General features: G+C 41.4%; 1 protein-coding gene across 4 annotated transcripts in view; it reads left to right on the top strand.

Moving 5' to 3' along the window:
- Positions 1-22,032, top strand: part of si:cabz01090165.1 (LRR and FN3 domain-containing protein) — a 134,588-nt gene that overhangs the window by 24,408 nt on the left and 88,148 nt on the right. For 3 of the 4 annotated variants that reach the window (XM_020051179.2, XM_020051076.2, XM_020051223.2), the window contains exon 2: positions 20,214-20,354. The exons of the other annotated variant lie outside the window; for it this stretch is intronic. The gene's annotated coding sequence lies outside the window, so the exon portion shown is untranslated. The remainder of the gene's footprint in view (positions 1-20,213; positions 20,355-22,032) is intronic. 4 annotated transcript variants of the gene reach the window in all.

Below are 22,032 nucleotides of genomic sequence, written 5' to 3'. Positions count from 1 at the left end.
CCTGTGCGAGGATGCTCTGTAATCTTGTGTGAAACCCCAACTTATAGATTTCAAACATGGCATAGATTTAGCCTGCGATTATGTGATGGATGAAAGACAAACTGCATACATACTGATTGGAAGACCAAAGGAAAACTGTGCATTTGGTGTGTGCTCTGTTTTTGATCCAAAGAGTTTTTGTCATTTTACATTAAAGGTGGCAGTGTGCTGAATAAACGGTACTGAGAGTGATTTCGAAAAGGAGTCCTTGAGTTGTTATTCGGAGAGTAAGGCTATTATTGTATTATCCACAGTGGACAACACAGCTTCCAGTTGATTTCTCCATTACTCCAAATGATATGTTATTGTGGTATAACATGTGGTCATTTCTCCCCTGAGGTGTATTGATAATCTAATGTTCAATAATCCATTCACACCACAATAGGTCAAGCTTTAAGGAAGATATATTGGCCCACCAGGTCCACCTTTCCTGAAGCATAGAGGTCCACCATATAGCAGCACTTTCCTAGTCCTAAAACGTGAAAGACACTGTTTCCCCGCTAAGTTTCCCTTGCACAGTTGAGGCGCATAAAGCTTTCACCTTCAAAATGATTGCCACTCTTTAGAAAGATTAGCAAAATGTCTGTTACAAAATTAAACAGATAAGCAATTATGTAATTGTCCCAACATATACAATGTTCTGTACATCATTAATGATTCAGCGGTATTAACCAAAATGATCCCATACAGAATGCTCCCAGATCCTTTAGATATGGAATGTGATTATGGACAGCGTTTTTAATTACATTTAAAGCATAGGATTTAAATGAAATTCAAGACTGACATGGACATTGGAAAACAACATTTCATCTTGTTTGATTTATAAAGCCTTTGTTTTCTCATGGGTGCCAGTTTCTCTGGAGGTGACTATACTGTAAATGTGTGTTAAAAATCCAGTTGTATGTTTAAAATCCAATCCTTCCTCTGGTTTTGTTGTAGAACATATACAATTTGGAACAGCACTGTAGTTTACAAATGCTACAAACATTAGGGTGATTTATACATCTAAGCAGAAGGATGAGACACAAGATACATTTTATTCAATATATAGAAGAAGCTCTGACATTAATTAATATTGTACATTAAGTATTTTGATAGCATGCTGTAATTCAATGCTGAAAACTTCTTCATGGAACTTCAATGGAGTCAGATTCTTCTTTGAATGTAGCTAGAATCATTCAGAGGATTACCTTGGGCTTTTATTTGCTTTGATAGGCAGACGCAATATAGGCAATGCCTTCAGCCAAACTAATAAATACACTAGACGTTCTGATCAATAACAGCTTATGGCAAACCTCTTTTTCACCGCCATGTTTATACTGCTGGCTTATTGTTGTACACCATTGACCTTCCCAAACAGAATGTCATGAGACGCTGTCACTCAGACACTGAGCAAAATGTTTGCAAGCATTTATCTCCTCAATATTCTGGCTTGCATGTGTATCTATTTGCCAATTAATCCGTGGCTGATGGTGTATTTGAACTGGTTTCTGTTTGACCTTAAGTGTTTGCGTGTGTTCTAAATGTGCATCCATAGCATGACCAGTCAATTTAATGGCTACAACTCTCCCTAACGATTGCTCTGCCAATCAATAAGGTGACATGTTAAAGAACTGAGGGGAGTAAGTATAGAGTAAACAAATAATAGTAGTGGCATTGCCAAGAGAAATAGAGCAAAACATAAATCGAAAAGTATTGACAGCAAATGTGTATGTGCCGTATGTATTTCAAATAAATAATTGTTGAATTTGAGAACAAATCATTTTTTGGCAAAACAGTTTTCAGATATGTTGTATGAAGTTCAATGATCACTACGCATAGCTATGCATATAGTGCCAGTTACAACATCATCAGGGAATGTTTGTTGGTCAAACATTTTGAAAAGGAGAAGATCAACATACCATTGGCCATAAAGGTCCTTGACTAATTTCTTGGTCAAGCAGTTTAAAGCTTGAATCTGGGCATATTTTGCTTTGCCAATATCTCTTTCAGTCTTGAAAGTCAGTATTTAGCGGAAAACATATAGCTCATACCATACTGAAATGCATAGACCATGTTCTGCCTTTTTGAATCAGTTGATTTGTACTCTAGGAGTTTTGAATAAGGATTTTTGAATAAGGTTGTTCTAATGGAAGATTTTAACAACAGTTTGGAAGACAAGTCTTGTAGGAAAACCCTTAAATGGATAACTGATATATTCAGCCCCAAACATCTAGGTGAAGTGTAATCAAGGGCGACTTCTATGAAAATGATTGACCTGGTATTCAGCAATAAACCAGAGAGACTAAATAATTCAGTATGTTTACGGAGCAGTCTGACCAGAATCATACCCTCATCCAGAAAAGCTTTGAAATAACAGGTTTCACTTCTCGCTGTTTAGAAAGCCTGAACAGCTTAGAATTCCTGTGGGTGAATTAAATGATAAAAGAAAATGCAATTAAGAGAATTAAATGGAACAATCTCATGTCCAGTGCAAATTTGGAAGCTGTCAGTCAAGTGTCCATCCATATTATAATAAGTAGTCTAATAAACTTGGCCAAAAGAGCACTTTTCCTTGGCTAAATGGAAATTTCTTTCTCAACATTATTGGTGAGGCTAAGGGATACAGGAATTTATCTGGCAGGATTTGAATCACTCACCATGGCAAGGAGTATAAAGGTAGAAACCTAAGAAGAAATCTACAGAGGATTCTGGCTCCGGGGGAGTCTATTTTGTCTAGTCCTCTATTGGCTGTGCCAGGTAGAGATTAGAAGATTACATGATATTTTAAATATGCTTCATGAAGATGTTCAACTGTTCAGCTGGATGGGTCAAAACTACTGTTGAGAGCAGATGAGGTGTGAACAGGTGACCTGTGACCAATGAAATCAGGAGTCTTCGAGACAGGAAGTCCTGAGGCGTGTTTCATGGCCTCGGGCCTTCCTAAGTTCCCAGAAGACACCAGACAAATTAGAGGGAGCGTACCTATGATCCGACTGGATAAAATACACCAGACAGACCCTACCTGCCCTGCACATGGACCGCTGCGGTGTAGATATGAACTTAAAGGGGTTAACAGGGAAAAGTCATAGTAACAACGCTAACTGCTAGTGAATGGCAGCCTAAAACAGGATGACGTTTGTATAACGTGGGTTGTGAACCCATACTGTGTTGACTCTGTCAAGGGACTGTCAGAAACCTTCCACGGTGGGCTCAGCGCCCAGCGCTTCTCTAGGGTTCTTTCTAGCTTTCAACTTTCTGTGATTTTTCCTAGTGATCTTATTGTTTTCTCTTTGACGTTTTATATTGGATTGATTTGTTGAATAACACTTATCTTGTGTTCGCCATAAAAGAGGATGCGAAAAGGTGAAGGTGATTATCTCACTAAAGAACCATCAAGAAAAATATGTTATTCATGATCATAAGCATGCCTTTTGGTGACAGCTTTTGAGATGTTTGAAATGCAAGACCTTTTCCTAATACAGCAACACAAAGCATTTGAGCACAGGTTTGCTTAATTCTGTTACAGCAATAGCCACATGCCAAACATGTGGCAAGTTCTGCATCTATGTCATTTCACTAAGACTGATGAACTTGCACATTGAACCCACACTAAACTTACCTTGCATGAGTGAGTAGTGTCACCCAATCTCAGCTATGATCTGGGCATGCCCCAAGGGTTGATTCCAGTGCCCCTACTTTGCAGTCTGTAGATTAATAATACTTCTTACGGCTGTACTCTCTGACGTTCAACTTTACACCAATGGAGGTGTTTTATGTGTATGTAAACCGCAAAAAAGCTCCAGATAAACTCACTGCAGTAATGATCCATGTTGTAAAGCGCCTCTGTTACTCAAGCTTACACCTCACTGTGAAATTCACTGCATGCTCTTCACAAAGAGGCCAACCAATGATTCTGAGCCAGACATCGACGTGTCAGGAGAGAAGCTCCAAGTGGTGTCCTATTTTAACCACCTTCAGCATCGTGCTCGTTTCCAATCTCTTTTTAAATAGCCGGTGAAAATGACAACAATAACTCTGCTACTTAAAATGCTGCTTGACTAGATGGGCCCAGGCTTGCCGCTCTACTTTAAACCCCATGCAGTCCGTCTACAAACAGACTCTCAAGGTGATGGAATTTGAAGCCCATGATCCACCATCACGGCAACATTCTCAGAAAGCGTTAGTTCCTGAGCTGTGAAAATGTGTGTCTTGTGTTCCAGATCAATGTGTGTCTTGTATTCCAGATCCTACACAGCCTGGCTCCCCTCCCACTCAGTAACTTCATCAGGCAGGAAACCTGTGGGCAGCAGATCCACGAGTTCTTTGTTTGTAAGAGCTTCCCAAGTCTGGAATGCGGTGCCTTCAGACTCACGTTAGTGCTCTGTACATGACCTAAAGACATGGCTGAAGGAGCATCAAATGGGTCGGCAGAAAAAAGCTCTGTGAAGCTGTTTGGAGTGGAGACATAGATGGTTGCTTGTCGTATGTTGCCACAGGACTGATGTTGAAAATGTGTCTCTTGGATAGAATTTCTCTATAAAAATATAGGTGATTGAGTAATCAGTCCATATACTTTTCATGTCTATCCCTTAACAACCAATGTGCACAATTGAACATCCCAAATTACTTTTACATTTTCATGAAATTAACGATATAATTATTATACACTTGGAGACAAGTGATAGAGACACAGTTGCTTTTCTTGACGTTGAAACTTCCAGTTTTCAACACGTTTGTCAAACTATTTCTAAATTATAATTATATTCACAGAATACCTTATTGATAACTCATGTGTGTAATCAGTGCTATGCAGAGACCTTTCGAAGGGCGTGTAAACAAAACTGAAATGACTTTTATTCGCTCAGACGGACAACGCGCGGCCCCTGGAGAAAATGACGTACGTTGTCAGGAAGTACAGGCAGTATAGATCAAAGGGCATATGCTCTGATCAGGTTTAGCCCTACCTGTGTTTGTCCCCGAGACTAGTGGTGTTAAAGAGACACTGTCAGTTTGACAGGACACAGTTCAGAGACAATCGATACGTCTCCCTTCCACTTCCTCATATAGTTACAGACATTAGTAGTTGCTGTGGAGACAGGTCATCATCTTGAAAGCAGCCCAGTGTTGAGTATTCAAAATAATTACAATGGATGAAAACCTAACACAGCAAATTAGCTTCATTACACTTGTCTTAACAATGACATTTAGTTTAAGTCAACTGCACATTCAGTAGTGAAATACTTCCTATGTGCATGTTTTAATGTGTCAGCTGAAGCAAGGGGTTTTTAGATTAATAAAGAATGGTATTCCATACTGTAAGCCGATCCCATTTGATATCATAATTGTATTATTTACTTCTTTCTAGCATCGACTTTGCTGATACTTTAGCTGCTTCTTTGAGTAAAGTGCATTTACTGCAACCGGGTTGTGTAATTGTCCTACCTAGCTATCTTTAGATGCATGTGCTGACTGTAAGTTGCTTTGGAATAGAGCGTCAGCTAAATGACTGAAATATAAATGTAAAATGGCACTCCAGATATATTTCTAAAACATTGTGACAGGGAAAGTGGTGACATCATGTCATTTTTATGTTGACATTTTTTTATTTATTAAAAAATGACAACATTCAAGTCATTTTAGTACTGGGGATTTATTTAACAAAAGGGTGGGGGCCGGTTTATACAGTGCATTTGGAAAGTACTCAGACCTCTTCACTTTTTCCATGTTTTGTTTTGTTACAGCCTAATTCTAAAATAGATTCAATTGATTAATTGTTTTTTACGTCAACCCACAAACAATAGCCCATAATGCCAAAGCAAAGTTTTGGGGGATTTTTTAGCAAATAAAAAAAAAAAGTAAATATCACATTTGCAAAATAATTCAGACCCTTTGCTATGACATTCAAAATTCAGCTCAGGTGGATCCTGTTTCCATTGATTATTGGACTTGATTTGGAAAGGCACACACCTGTCTACACTGTATAACGTCTTTCACAGTGCATGTCAGAGCACAAACCAGGCCATGAGTTTAAAGAAATGGTCTGAGGAAAATTAAGAGGGATCCAGACAGATTTTTAAAGCCATAGTGCTGAATAGTAATATTTCAAGTTTGGCAAAAGAAATGGAACCCGTATTTTGGAATGAATAGAAAGACACATTTTAGGAAGTTTCCATACATTCGTTTAACTCTAGTGTAATGACATAGAAGCCAAATGTAAGAGACAGAGACACATAACAAGAAAGAGAAAGTTACAGAGAGAGGGTACGCGAGTGAGAAAGAGTGAGAACGTTTATTTGACAAAGATCCACATTCTGGTGGGAAGGTCATCTTCTCTTAGTGACCGATTGCCGCCATACGGTCTTGGTTCTGCCGCGTACTACCTGCCCACCAAGGAACGAAAACGAGAAACAAGAGTGGATAAAACAATATATCTCTCCTGTTCTGTTTTGTCTTTTGTGTGTTAAGGCTTCTGTGCTAGGCTACCGTTTAGACATGCTTTTCTGACAGTTCCTCAGAAAAAGCACAATGTCTGCTCTGTCTCCAAAGGCTGTCTCCGACCCATCTTCTCCCTAATATCCTTCACCTCAGATGGCGCTTGCTGCTTGTGTTATTGTCAGTGCACCATTGATTGATGGCAGAGAATGCTGCCATTTTCCTTTTGCCCTGCAACGCTGAACAGTTGATGTTGTTGCAGGGGGCTGGAGTCCTAAAAGGAGCCATGTTTGCTCTACTGAATTAGGAAAATAATGCTGTGAAATACTATTTGCCATCTTTCTGATTTCTTCTGTTGTGGAGTATTTTCGACACTGAATGTTATATTATATAATGGGATCCTGACTGAACAAATACAACAAAATGTGTATTCTTATTTACTTAGTAAACAAAAGAACGTGACTTACACTAAAATGGTTTGTTACACTTTTCATTGTAATTACTGCTACCAAATGCTTCCAGTATGTTAATCGGTTTCTCTCGTGGAGTCATACTGGCCCAAGCTTCTATGCATAACTCAGGCAACATACAGTATTTGGTTTTTCAAGCATCCATTGCTCGCTTCACGTCCTGCCATAACATTTCAGCTGAATTTAGGTCTGGTCTTTAACTAGGCCATTCCAAAACTTCAAAGTGATTCTTTTCAGCCATGCTGATGTGGACTTTCTATTGTGATTTGGATCATTGTCTTGCTGTGTGACCCAGATGCATTTCAGCTTCAGCTCACGAACAGATGGCTTGACATTCACCTGTCAGAGTCTCAGATTCCAAGCAGAACCCATCCCACTGTCACCACCATGCCCGACCGTAGCTGCTGCTTAAGTGTCTTACTGTGGAACACATTTTCTTCCACAACAAAAACAAAACAGGCCAATTTTTGGCCAATATGGCTGAAAAACAAAACATTTAACATTTTAGAGTGGCCGAGTCCGGGCGTCTCTGTCTAAGGCCAACAGCCTAATAAACATTTCATACAATAATATAAACCCTGCTCTGAAAAAACATGGATGAATTTTAGGTTCGAGCTATGGTTACGTTCTCTCAAAGTCAACAAAACGTCTTCGTTCCAGATAAACCCAATGCTGTGTAGCCTTGTATTTGGTCCCTTAAGGTTGGTTGGTGATTTGTTGTGATTGGGACCGTGCCTCTGAGGTTGGCTTTTAAAACGAGCACTCATTTTGATAAATCAATGTCAGACCCCTGCTACTTTATATCTTATTCGATAGGCCAATTCTGGGAAATGTTAAACTGAAGTGAGTGTTAATTTACCATTAGTTTAGTTAGCTCACCTTGTTGCAGAACAATATGACCACCAAAATAAATGAATGACGCTGTCAGAGCGCAGCCCTTTCTGACAGCCACGCCACCAACTCAGAACGGTGCTGAGGCAAAACACACCGCCCCATGGCGAGATTCCCAGACATTGGTGATATGCTGTTACCTACAGTAATAACACAGCAGCTATTGTACTGCCAAAATTAATTAAATAGGCTATCAACCCCAGACTCTGCAAGAAACATAATAATACATAAATACACAATGCAAACAATTATATTGCTTTAACTAAAAACTGAAAAGAACAACAGATGCACAGCACGATATAGCCTCGATGCACGGAAGTCAAAAATGCACGTAAAGTTCATGGCCTTCTAAGCCAGCATTACTTAACTGGAATAGCTCAGTTAATATGCTCCTTTTCTGTGCATGATAAATCTTCGGCAAGGAGACGGTATAACACCAAACACCAAGTTTTTTGACATTTGTTTGTACAGTGAGTACCCCGGGAAATGGATAGACTCTCTCCGACAGTTTGGTGTGACTTAATGACCCCCAGCCAAATTGCTTCCTGGAATCCCTGCACATCGGAGGCTTAAGACAGCAATGAATTGTATCATATTCATCCCATATGGGAAACGAGAGGGTTTTTAACTGTGTTTCCGAGGGATCGGACCGATCCAACCATCCCCAATTCACCTCGTTATCCACACCCCTGCGTGTCCCGGGAGCCTCTCTCTCTCTCTCACTCCTCTTCCTCACTTTACCCTCACTTCACTTTCTATTCAAACCTCTCTCTTTGCATTTCTTTCTTCTGTCTTACTCAGAGACAGATTGAGGTGTGTACAGAGATAGTGACGGAGTAGCAGCTCTTATCTCTTGGCTGCTTAATCTAGACCTCAGAAGACAAATGGATCGATGGAGACTTTGTGATCACACAGTTGAGGAGCAGTGCATTGTTGAGGAGTGCCATGGATGTGTGCTGATTGAGGTATGCACCGACTGGGTTTTCAGGCAATGTGCTGAGGGTGTATCTGTCTGGATAACACAATACTCACCTTGGCGACGCGGCGATCACCTATTCCAGCACAGCTGGAAGAGTGTCATCGCCACTTTCACTAGTGCGCGTGCATGGAGATTACATGTTGGTTAGGCCATGTATGTTTTTTCTTTTTTCAGAGCTTTGCTTTTGTTCAGGTTTGATGGTGTCAGTGTGCGAGACTCAGGGACAATTACCGGAAGGAAAGAGCTCAGCCTGGCTGTGATGGAGCAAGTGTTTGCCAGATAAAACAGGGCTCTTAGCATAGAACATCAACCAGATTAACATACTGAAACAGGATTTGCAATGTGAACTTTAGATGGGTTTCTTTGTAAGTGTTAAATTAGTTGAGGTGAGAGACGAGGCTATAGGCAATTCCAGAGACATCTATTAAGAGAGTTTAGCCAGGTTTTAAAATTAAACTGAATTAATGTTTAAACTGTTGCAATGTTTAGCAGCACTAATCTGTCTTTGCTGTTGTGGTGCCAGCTAATTGCATTTCTGCTTTCTTTGGACATCTTCATAGGTTCTGAAATCGATGCAAACATTAAGAGCACGGTGCAAAAGATTGAATCATCACTTAGGAGAAAATGGCAAAGGGAAGAAAGTGGCACTCTTGCAATGTTTAGATAGAAAGCGCCCTGTCCAAACTGGTTCAGTACAGCTCAGTACTCTGGACCTGGGCAGGAGGTCGTGAGAGATGAGCCTGATGGCTGCTGTGGCTGAAGTCATGTGAATTTCCAGTCAAACACTCCACACTGACACTTACAGATGAAACTGAATCACAGCCAACACAACGTGTTCCACTGTTTTCTATGCACCTCGTTTCTGGGGTTTTGCCTTTTGGAAACCGTTCTCTGTTTGCAGCCATTTGGGGCAAGAATAGAGGGGGTTGTGGGGCTTTTTTAGCAGTTGGTAACATGTAACAAGGCTTAACCGTTACAGAGCTGACACCTTGAAAGGCAGAGGTCAACTATCATATGAGGCTGATCTGAATGGAGCGATGGAGACGGTCGGCACCATGACAGGTGCCATGTGATTTATGGGAGCGGCACAACGTCCACTCACTAATTGCTATTAGTCTGATAAAGGGTCTTACTGTTAGTCGCTCTGGATAAGATTATTTGCTAAATGACTAAAATGTCAATCTGGTCAAAAGTTGTGAGCTTTTGGCATGGAAGAAGGGAGACAAGACACAGGACGATGGGAGAACTGAGGAATTTAATAAGAAGCTTAAAGGACTCAAGAATCAGCGTAAAAAAAAAACAGGATACCAACCACAACAAGCAAACTCAATGGCAAGGAACGAATGTAAATAGGGAAGGTGACCAGGAACGCCTTTGAGAACGTGATGACTAACTGAGGGTTAAAGAAATATTTTGCAGTATGTAATGTATGTATTTTGCAGTATGTAATGCAAAGGTCCATGGATGGACCTTTGCATTACAGTCCACTGATATCTACGGTTTGGGAAATGTGTTTCGGTAACTTTAAAGTGTATGTCAACAGGGTTGACGTGCAGTAGGATTAGGATTTTATTCCATGTAAAAACTTGAACTTCTTAAAGGTAAACATCATGGTACCGTCTTCACATTTTCTCTCATGTTAGAAAGATAGTACCTTCAAGCAAAAAGATAATTACAAAATGAGAATGTCATTAAATTTGGATGTCATGATAGAAAGGCACAATGTTAGCTTAATCGTACTCCCTACAGAGTGAGCAGTGAAGAAACCAGCAAGGTTTGAAAGGCAAACAGTGTATGAGTAATTTATGTTGGATGAATGCTACCATTAGTGGTTGGATCAGCTCACTTACATCCTAAGATGTTCTCTGCCTCAGGAGAAGATTCTCAATGCAAAGCCTGGCATGCTAGCCAATGAAATTATGCAGACTAACCACTGGCTTTTTATGCATTAGAACTATTGCTTTTTTACAATTGTAATTCCCCCAAATCCTCAAAATGCATGCCGTATGTGGGTTGGTGTGTGTGGATGTCAGTGATGAGAAGATACGGGAGCTCTGATGCACTGTTCAGTTCTCAAAGCACTACTAAAACCGACATCAGTTTTCAACATTTGTAACTTCAGTGCTGGCATAGCAGGTGAGTAGTTACATTTGGGCCATGTGGTCAAATCCTGTTTGGGTTTAGAAATGATGTTGTTCAAATCATGTGTTTTATTTAGAGTATACTATGAAACTCTTGCCATTATCATGCAAAACAGCTGTGCCACTAAGTTGTATAAAAAATGACAGGGAAAAGACGACTTAATGAATATTAAACGTTAGATTTATTTCTGACCAGCAGATGTCACTGCTGGCCACTTTTTTAATAGCTGTGAGCAATGAAGCGCTTTTCAGTGCTTCATTTCATAGGCATCACACGGCATCCTGTTAGGCAGCACACGGCATCCTGTTAGGCAGCACATGTCAATCTGCTAGGCAGCATACGTAATCCTGCTAGGCAGCACACGGCATCCTGCTAGCCAGCACACGTCAATCCGCTAGACTGCATACGGAATCCTGCTAGGCAGCACACGGCATCCTGCTAGCCAGCACACGTCAATCCGCTAGACAGCATACGGAATGCTGCTAGGCAGCACACGTCAATCTGCTAGGCAGCATATGGAATCCTGCTAGGAACCACACGTCAATCTGCTAGGCAGCATATGGAATCCTGCTAGGCAGCACACGTCAATCCGCTAGACAGCATACGGAATGCTGCTAGGCAGCACACGTCAATCTGCTAGGCAGCATACGTAATCCTGCTAGGCAGCACACGGCATCCTGCTAGCCAGCCCACGTCAATCCGCTAGACTGCATACGGAATCCTGCTAGCCAGCACACGTCAATCTGCTAGGCAGCATATGGAATCCTGCTAGGCAGCACACGTCAATCTGCTAGGCAGCATATGGAATCCTGCTAGGCAGCACACGTCAATCTGCTAGGCAGCATATGGAATCCTGCTAGGCAGCACACGTCAATCCACTAGGCAGCATATGGTATCCCTCTAGGCAGTACACATAATCCCACTAGGCAGCAGACAGAATCCCACTAGGCAGCACACAGCATCCCGCTCTTTCCTCTTCCTTCTTCTGCCCAGATCTGCTTTTTTGGGGCCCTTTCATCATTCCCTGACAAGGCCTTATTCGGGGCAGGTGAGTTTTGTCAAGGATTGGCAAGTAGGTAGTCTGCGTTCAAGGGCCTTGGGGCATTGTGTATATATATTTGTGTAGATGGGGCCATATGTTTATCTGTGTGTTTATCTGGTGGTGGCATGTTTATTTTCGATATATGTGTTGTCCATTTGGTCCAGTTTTAAGCAGACTAGGTCAAACTGGTACTGAAGGTGATAGCCCATGTCGTGTTACTGGTGATGGTCTGGTACAGGGGGGTTGGTATTTAAGGTGATATCCCATGTCTTGTTATTGGTGATGGTCTGGTACAGGGGGGTTGGTATTTAAGGTGATATCCCATGTCTTGTTATTGGTGATGGTCCGGTACAGGGGGGTTGGTAATACACAGAGCGTTTGGAAAGTATTCACAGTCCTTTCTTCTTCTCCAGCATTATTTGAATTTTTTGCTAATCTTGGTGGGAAGAATAGATCCACATTCATACCATAAACCAAATTATTTATTTAAATAAAAACACAGCCCCTTTTTTCTTTTCTATATTTTGAAATTCGATCTGCCATTTTCTTCCACAGTAAACTATAATAGGGACTCTGAAGTCAGTGTAGGGGAAGAGAGAATGTAAGAACTATTTGGAATGCTAAAGAAATGTGATGCAATGTATTGACATATTTTATTCTCATTCCTTCCATAACCTTTGATGCTTTTTAAAAAGGATCAAACTTAAACAAAGAGGTTGTTGAGAAGAAGTTTCTACACAGTCATCACTGAAACCACACTGTGGGTAAAAAGGTACTAACATTAATATTTTACTGTACCAACACAACAACAGTGACAGCCTTTTCACTGTCATATTGACCTACGAGTCTTGGTTGACTGAGTTTGAGTGGCCCTAGGCCTGCCGGTGTCATGTTGAATTTGAAAAAAAACACTCTGAGGGGAGAACACTCCAAATTGCAAACCTTATGTAGTAGCAGTTGGGCTACTTTCCATGAAGTGGTATACTCTATGGCCCTTTACCACACAATCCCTGGATGTTAGTAGCTGAAGTGACAAGATTTACTGCTGACTCATGCATCTATAATAGCAACATCCTTTATATTCATTGTGTTATGACAGACAGTTTACCCAGAAAGCATTGAACTGAGATACACATGATTGCAATCTTGTTAATGTCTACCTGACTGCCTGTGAGAGAACAGAATACTAAAAAGGAACAAAACAGAGAAACTACACACTGAGTGAAAATATCAATAAAATTTCAGAAGTCAAAAGGGGCGGATGTCCAAAGAGACATATCCCAAACTGCCAGGACCTCCTTCACCTATTATTCTGATCCCAGTTCTCAGAATTGACAGACTGTCCAGCCCCAGACACACCCCTTTCCCCACTCCACTCCCCCCAAACACACACACACACACACACCCCACTGCAGAGTTGTCACCTATCACAAAGATGCCAGACACTGCTCGGGATAGATTAAGTCTTATCAAAGGGGACTGAAAGGAAGCCCGTTACCGTATGCCTGTCCCGGTGGTATCAGCAGAACGGGGAGTGCTCAGGGGAATCTGTTTTTAACATAGATCACTCAGTAGTTAGCATTGCTCCAGGGGGACTCAGACCCAGACCACCATCTTCTCCTCACTTCCTGTTAGTCACCGACGTGTCCGAGGAGAAACACCAAGTTTGAGAGGTTCCCGTCGAGAAAACCCAAATGCAAATGAGCTGTTGACTCACTCTGCGCCTCACGTAGCTCCTCCCATTCCAATCTGGTTCTGTAATGAAGCGTTTTCCATCACTCGGAGCGGGGTAAGAGTCTGAATCGAGTTCCCGCTCTTTTAAGTGGGGAGATCGATGAAATCACTAGAGCAGCGGCACACTGAGGCATATCCTCGGATCCAGGCCTTCTGTAAAACTATATTTAACCCCTTGGAGATCAAATCCGAGCTGGCTTCCATGAAATGGATTTCAAGGTTTAGGGACCATCCTAACATGAAAGTTGCCTAACAAAACAGTCTCCGTTTTTAAACTTGTCTTTCTCATCACTTCTACTCAGAAGCGGTGGGCCCTTTCCTCTGGGATGTCTTCATGTCCTGCGTCCTCCTCTCTATGGCTTCTCACTCTGCTCTCTGTGGATGTTCTGAGTGCTTAAGATGTAGGCCTCCTCCTCGCTGTACTGCACCAGCAACGTGGTCCCTGTTTTATGATCAAAGGGCTATGCTGAAGAATCACAAGGAAATTACTCCAATGAGGTGTTTCAGAGCTTGAAATAGTATTCCCATTGTTCTGTATGTCAAAGAATAGGCACAACAACACAATGGAAGACACAGCAAAGCCCTCGCAGGCCTTCTTCTTGTCCTGTGCACACAAACAAGTGTTCCTTGTTGACATATTTCTATGGAAAGTGCATTGAGATTTTCGTAACGATTGATGAATGTGACCGAGCTAGTACAGTATCAGTTGTGAAATGGTGGCAAACATCTGAAAAAGCTAATCATTGAAATACACGTCAACCACTTCTACAAAATTATGCCAAAAATATTAGATACCAACAAGTAATCTCAAAGAACAGAGAAAACATTATTGTCAGCTGTGTACCATTCAATATAATTGGTGTATTTTTGGATTGGCTAGGGATCTGCTTTTATTATGAAGCACTGGGGGAAGAATTTACCCACTATGCATGATGTGATTTCCCTTCCACAGCAGTGCAGGTATGTAAACTGCAGAGAGGTTTGAAGGAAATGCTTATTTTCTTTTATTTTTGCCAGACAGCGTAAGCGGAGCTGGCTAAGAAGAGTGAATGTCTCTTACTGAGTGACTGACTGACTGACTACCCCTTGTTAAATAGCGTAGTCTCACTAGCAATTGCTTAATTCTTATTATTATTCCTAAGAAGTTAGTAGGTACTAGTAAGCCTATTACTGGCTAATTAGCTGTTAAAACAGCCAATAGCAAAAGCCATACAGTTCATAGACACTATGGTGGATGTAAACTTAATAAGAAACGTTAGTCAGTTTAACACAATCCTCAATGGAGTCTAGCGACTGCGGAAATGTGTAATGCTGTGGTGTAGTTGTTAAAGACAGTACCTCTTATGTGGAGGACCTAAGTTCGAATCTATTGAGAGCAACGACATTTATTAATTATTTCTTGTAGATTCCACGATCCTCTTGTCTTTTCACTTGATGAAAAGTTATCGTCACCTTTATTGATTGTTATTGTATCAATGTCATTCACGAATGGAAGAAAAAAGTATGTTGTTTTGCCATGAAAGAAAAAAATACGTTCTTGTGCCATTAAATGAAATAGCTTTGGCAGACTTGCTAGCAATTGCTCAATTCTTGCTCAATTCAATTCTTATGAATGTAAACTTAGTAAGAAACGTTAGTCAGTTTAACTGTATCAATGTCATTCACGAATGACCAATTAACTTTAAAAATGGCCAGTGGGAAAAGAGGATTTGTTCAGGCTAGATACAAGAGGCTATACTGACACCCAGCAAATGTACAGCTCCATAGTGTAGTGGTTAATGACACAGCCTTTTATGTGGGCGACCCTGGTTTGAATCTCGTGGTAGCAACATTTTCTATTGCAGGCCGGCTGAACTAGGCTTACCTGGTTTCTTGTTTCTGCAGAGCCTCTAATCTCCATTTAACACTAGAAATGTCTGGTCTTGTTTTGAGTGTTACAGAATTTATATTTTTTGACTGATACTGAAAACAAATACAGTATATTACAAATTATGATTATATTATAATTTGGTTTGTTTATGAAGGTCTTGGGTATAAAGTAAAAAAAAACAAAAATATGAAAATGTTAAGTGTTTTCAAACCTCAGAATCAGATTGTTCTTATTCTATATAGTAAACATTGACCTCACTTTGAAAATGGCAGATATGTTTCAATACTGAATTTAGTTTGAGTCTAAATGAAACTCCCTATTGTTAATGAGATCTGTATGCCCTCTAGATGGGGAGTCTTTTATACCATTCGAGATTACTTCTGCTGGTTTTGAAAGCTCATTCCCTATATTTTGTATTATACTTATCAAGCAGTGGTTGAGTCGGTGCCAGCATGTACTGTAAAATGTATCTTGTTATCACTTGGGGCCATTTGTACCCTATCAATTGATGCACAGTCATTCTCTGTGACATCAATTTGAGTGATGCATGGCGAAACCACTCCTCTGATTGACTTCCGACGAATGTTCTTTTTATCTTGGAGTAATGTGGATCTTTTTTCCCCCTTTCTATGCAATATGTCAACTATTTTGAGAAACAAGCCCTCAACTTAAGTCTATATTCTCAGCTGATTGGTCTCAGTGAGAATGTGTCACTGTTTTGCTTTGAATGTAAAGCGAGGGCCAGAATGAAGAGATCACAAAGGAAGCATATTAGCTTTAAGAAAGTAGACATTTGGTCTTTATATGGTGTTATTCAGAGATCAGACATTGTTCATTTTCTGCATAAAAAACTCTAGCAAGATTTGGGTATTCACTGAGACATATAGGGACTGATAGAGCCATTTGCCTTTTGGATGGTTTTCACATCTTTGTGTTCTAACATGAGTTTTCATCTGTCAATGCAGCGTGGGTGTATTTCCATATCCATGTTCGTAAATTAGAGTTCCAATAATTCCTATATCAGCTTAATATGGGTATAAAGTAATGCAGGAATACAGGACATGCATACATACACTACTCAGTGATGAGTGAGTGGTACGTTTACCCAGTTAATGTACAAAGCTTTATAGTTTTGCAAAAACTGGGTGGGTTAAAATAACTACAGTTGGGAATAAACCATTGTGCTGAAGATCAGCATTTTGCAAGTCAATCCAATTTCATTAGGCTGTTGATGGCCTCCGAATTAGATTCAAATAATCAATAACTTGCTAAACCTCTATAACCTGTCTGTTTCCCTCGATGCGCCCCGAGATAAGCAATGCCACTCAATGCCCACGTTAAAGCCCTGTGCTACCAGCAATGCTGAAATCCAGGAAATGATCCCATCGCTAATTAGTCCATTATAACCACACTTTCCCCCCAGTTAGTCGCTCATTTAGATCTGCCGTGTGCTCATGCATGTAAATGGCTGTGTTTCGTCTGTATGTGTTTGTGTAAACATACAGAGAAGGAGAGAGACAGGGGGGGTGGGGGGTGTATAGGGGGTGGCTGAGAGAGCTAGGTGGTGGTAGAGAACATATCTTGGAGTTCAAGACCACATCTATTTAAAAATTCCTTTGTTATAAAGAGATAATATAAATACTAGCTTTTGTATCGGATACATTGCTGTGGGAAATCTGCCTGTGAGTTCCATCAAAGGGATCCTCAGTGATTAGCCCAGAGTGGAATGTGAGTGTTTACAGTGCAGAGCAGCACCGCTGTATATTTAGACACTGTAAATAGGTCATGCTCAGTGGCACTCTCCAATGTCTTCCAGCTAATATGGCTGTTTTGGCCAAGAAAATCAATCGATAGCCTGCTGCAAATACTTCTGAGGTTGAAAAAACACGCACCCTTTACTGTTCCAAAGAGCGCAAGGTTTTGTCTGTTTTTTTCCCCTCCCCAATTACATTTGCACGCCCACTCTTCACAACACGCTACAGCAATTGGCGTGAATTATCGATGTGCCTGTTGTAGAAGCTTGATGAAATTACAGACGGGAGCCTGTCGGTGGATTTGACCAGAAAGACTGACCTATTATTACTGCGCTTTAGACCTGGATAACAATAAAACATACATACTCCAAGTTGAGATAAAGACTTGATCCGGGTTTATTGATTTGAGCACTTATGAACGTAGCCTACGTCTTGCCGCAGTTGTTTGGATTTGCGTATGAATTGGTTCCACGGTTTAGTCCCATAAAGTATGAAATACAGACCCGCAGACAGAGTGAATGGCTGAGCTGGTCTGACAGGAAAGACCAGTCAGCTTGGGGCAGGTTGAACTGTGTTGGGGGGGGGGGGGGCTTGCTAGATGAGGCAAATGAAGCTACTTAATTAAGCAAGGAAACAGCCATGGCTTTAATTATTCAACACTTGCCGAACCTTAACTCAATACAATACTTACAGCCACGGGCAATATGGGCCCAGGAACACATCACAGCAAACTGCTGTGTTGTCTGTGTCTCCGTCCTCTCGCTAGTGTTCACGCTCTAAACAGAGGTTTGACTTCTACGTCAGACTGCACAGGTTAAAACAGTCCTTCCATTCCGGGCCAACAATGATTATTTTGTCGATTTCCTATACTCTCGGCTTCATGGTCATTATCTTGGTTGAAAGTTGTATAGGTAACTCCTTTTCATTAGTAAAACACGCACCTGGCTATCCGGTTGAATTGGGTAGCCCGTCCTTCGATTTCTCAGATCAACACACTTCTCACTTAATCGGTGAACCAAAAAAAAAAAAGCAGAAGAGATGTTACTTACCCTTGAAGTGGTCGACTCTTCTTCATCAGTTTATTTGAAACCACAACTAGCCATGCAGGAGGGTTCAGCGGGAGTCAGACCCAGCAGGGGGAGAAAAAAAATGACCAACGTCTGGAGAGGGCCCCTTAATTGAGCTGTAGACTAATTCCAGCCATGTCACTGTAAGGTGTGAGGGGAATATCAATTGTGTCTGCCTGCCTGGCTGGCCACTGGTGAAGAACAGAAAGGTGATAACGGATGAGCCTCGGAGACTGGGCCACACAGCTGTATTCAAATCACATTATCCCTGCTGAGCGAGTGTGCAAGGCTCTGTGCGTGTGAATGAGCATGCAGATGTGTCCGCATGTTGTAAACATACTACCGTGTCTCTGGCTGTGCGTGCTCACAGGGGAAACCTCGCATAGTTTCTGGGACCGCATGGGGCCCCTACGCGCGGTACATTATTTGGGCCCTTTTGCCGGAAATAGACAGGGGGCCCACAGGATGTACTCTATGAACCTGGAGCATCAGCTCGCCATTGGCCCCACGGATTGTGGACGGGCAGTGGAAGCCTGTGGAGCGAGATGGAACTCGGCCAGCGCTCTGATGATTTCCTCATTGATTAAACATCAGATATCAGGACTGTTTTTTGTTCCCAAAAGTTGATTATATAGTGTATACAGAATCAGGTGGAAGAGGCCAATATAGCCAAATGGGAACTTGCAAGCTCAGTGTTGCCTCAGTCAGCTTTCTACTGACTCAGCTTCCCTGTTTTCCCATTAGAAATGACAGCTTGTGGGCTATTTTGGTTTAATAATTCATAATAAAAATAATGTGTGCGATCTCCCTGCTATGTTCTCTTGACCTTACAATGACATTACCATACATCTTCTCAATCTGTCTCTGCTACATCACCCTACTACATCACACAATCCTCTCTTTACTCTTTCACCCTACAGTACATCCACTAATCCTGTCTCTGCTATGTCATCCTACATCCACTAATCACCTCTGAGACGTCACCCTGCATCCACTAATCCTCAATGCTACATCACCCTACGTCCATTAATCCCCTCTGCTGCGTCATCTTACGTCCCCTATTTCTTTTTCTGCTACGTAATCCTACAACCACTAATCCTCTCATTTTCATGACCCCACATCCACTAATCCTCTCACTGCTACGTCACCCTACATCCCTCTGCTATGTCACTCTACATCCTGTAATCCTCCCCCTTTTACGTAACCCAACATCCACTAATCCTCTCACTGCTACGTCACCCAACATCCACTAATCCTCTCACTGCTACGTCACCCAACATCCACTAATCCTCTCACTGCTACGTCACCCAACATCCACTAATCCTCTCACTGCTACGTCACCCAACATCCACTAATCCTCTCACTGCTACGTCACCCAACATCCACTAATCCTTTCACTGCTATGTCACCCAACATCCACTAATCCTCTCACTGCAACGTCACCCAACATCCACTAATCCCCTCTCTGTGTGGCGCTGCAGGGAGTGGACACTGAGAGAATAATTGATAGAGTTCAGAAACCAACAAACTGATAATTGCACTGCAGGCCATTATTGGCAGTACGACTGAAGAGCTGCAGCGGCTTGATGCCAAGTGTTTGTATTTTGGGGTGGCATTAGCCCAAGAAAAACAGCTCTGGTTCATCATTAGAGTACAGAGATGAATATGAGCACACACACACACTGAGTTAACCTCATGTTGCTTATCAACCAACTCCTTATCACAATGAGGAGGTGCACAATATAAGATTTGGAGAGCAAGGCGGTAAATCGTGATCTTTCGTTGAGTATGTTGATTTCCTTTTGCTCTAGTCATCCTCGTGGTGATACACCAGGGACGGGCAGCTGGAGCCCTTGAGGGGTCAGACTGGTTTCACTCTATCACCACCCCCCCAGCCGGCACATCTGAGGAAATTCATTGAATTTGATCGACTACAGGTGCCCATGTGGATGGTAAGATTGTCGCCATTATCTCACCAGAAACATGAAAAGTATTCAAATTCTATTGTTTCTAAAACTGTGGCAACACAGTGAAAATAAACAATGTTCCCACATTACCTAGATTACTGTGGTCAGCGAAGATCTGTGAACGCAAAGATTAATTGGATTACAGTCAATGTGTTCCGAGTTGGATTGTATGTAGATCAGTTAGAAAGGAAGACCTGATGGGGTTTGCGATTAGTCTAGATAGACATTTCTTTTTTAAACCATGTTCCTAGAACACAGGGGAAGAGGGGGATGATTGGGAAAGAGAGGAAGATAGAAAGGGACAGTGGCGAGAAGGGGAATGAGAGAACTGGGCAGGACATAAATGAGTTAAGATAAACATTTACACCATGCAACATTCAAAAACAACAATTTGGCTTATTTGAGGAAGCTGATCCTTTAATACATTTTTTTGAAACATTTTTGAAATATTCTAAATTCAGGGCCTGAACACATTGGCACAGTTCATATGCCAGCCCCTCAATGGTCCAGTTTACATCTGGACGTGATATTTCAAATTCCTCAGAATTTCATAAGCATTGCTTAATTCATATGATTGTGCCAACCTCAGCATGAAGTGTGAAAATACTGTGCTCTTCACTAACTACTAACTAACTTCCTTGCGTGTTGGTTTTATTGTGGAAATTTGCAGACTTGTATACCCCTTTCTCACAGAGTTTTCAACTTGAAAGAGAATAAGTATTGGACATATTTACTAATAGACTGACTTTGTTCCTCCAAAGTAACAAACTCAGCATCCTAGGGAGGCGGGGGGGCGACGGTAATGAGACATATTCTCCCACTGTAACCAGGGACAGGCGGTGTAAAGAGAAAAGCTCCCTCTACATTTCTACAATTGTTTGTGTCTCAACTTCTTTTTTTTTTTTTTACATTTCACAGCATTTATTATAGTTTCCCCACTGAGCTGGGGACCTCTAAGCAATGGCTTGTGAAATGGAAGCATGTTGCAAAACCAAGCAGGAAATGTCGCCGTAATTTAGCATTTACACACCAAATGAACTGAGAATTCATTCTCCATCTTAATAGGAGTGCCAACCATTGATGCTTAATAACTGCATTTCAAAAGGCCAGACTATAATATTGAATTTGCAGATGTGGACATTTGAATGCAGTAATTAAAATGTGCTCATTCTTTGCAGTCAAATGATAGAACCACACGATCCTTTTATGTCACACAATAATGAACTGTAGAACACTTACCCAAGAAGTACATATTTAATATAATTGAGGAAGTATTGTATGTGTAATCATTTATTGTCACACTGTACCAAATATGCGTAAGTGGTGGTCAATTTAGACTGTAATTAGAGGAGTATCCACACATCCTTTCCGGCACCTTCCTGCTAGGGCAGATCCGTATTGGATGAGTGTATAATACCATGATAGTACAGTTTTCGGTTTTGCGTGCGTATGTGCGTGTTTTGACAGTAAGCAGCTTGGGGCAGTACACAGATGTAGCTTTAAACTAGGTAAACTTTTTTCAGGGAATCGTGGTCAGGGATGGTGGCCGATCATAAACGCCACCGACTTGTTCTCCAATGCTTGCGAATTCAGAGACACGCAAACAAATCTAACCTCACCCCTAACCATAATCCTAACCTCAACCACAAAGGAAGCCATATCT

The sequence above is a fragment of the Esox lucius genome, chromosome 1, assembly GCF_011004845.1.
Source record: "Esox lucius isolate fEsoLuc1 chromosome 1, fEsoLuc1.pri, whole genome shotgun sequence".
Classification (NCBI taxonomy): domain Eukaryota; kingdom Metazoa; phylum Chordata; class Actinopteri; order Esociformes; family Esocidae; genus Esox; species Esox lucius.
The sequence above is the reverse complement of the archived record's forward strand: the minus strand, read 5'-3'. Positions and strand labels throughout refer to the sequence as shown.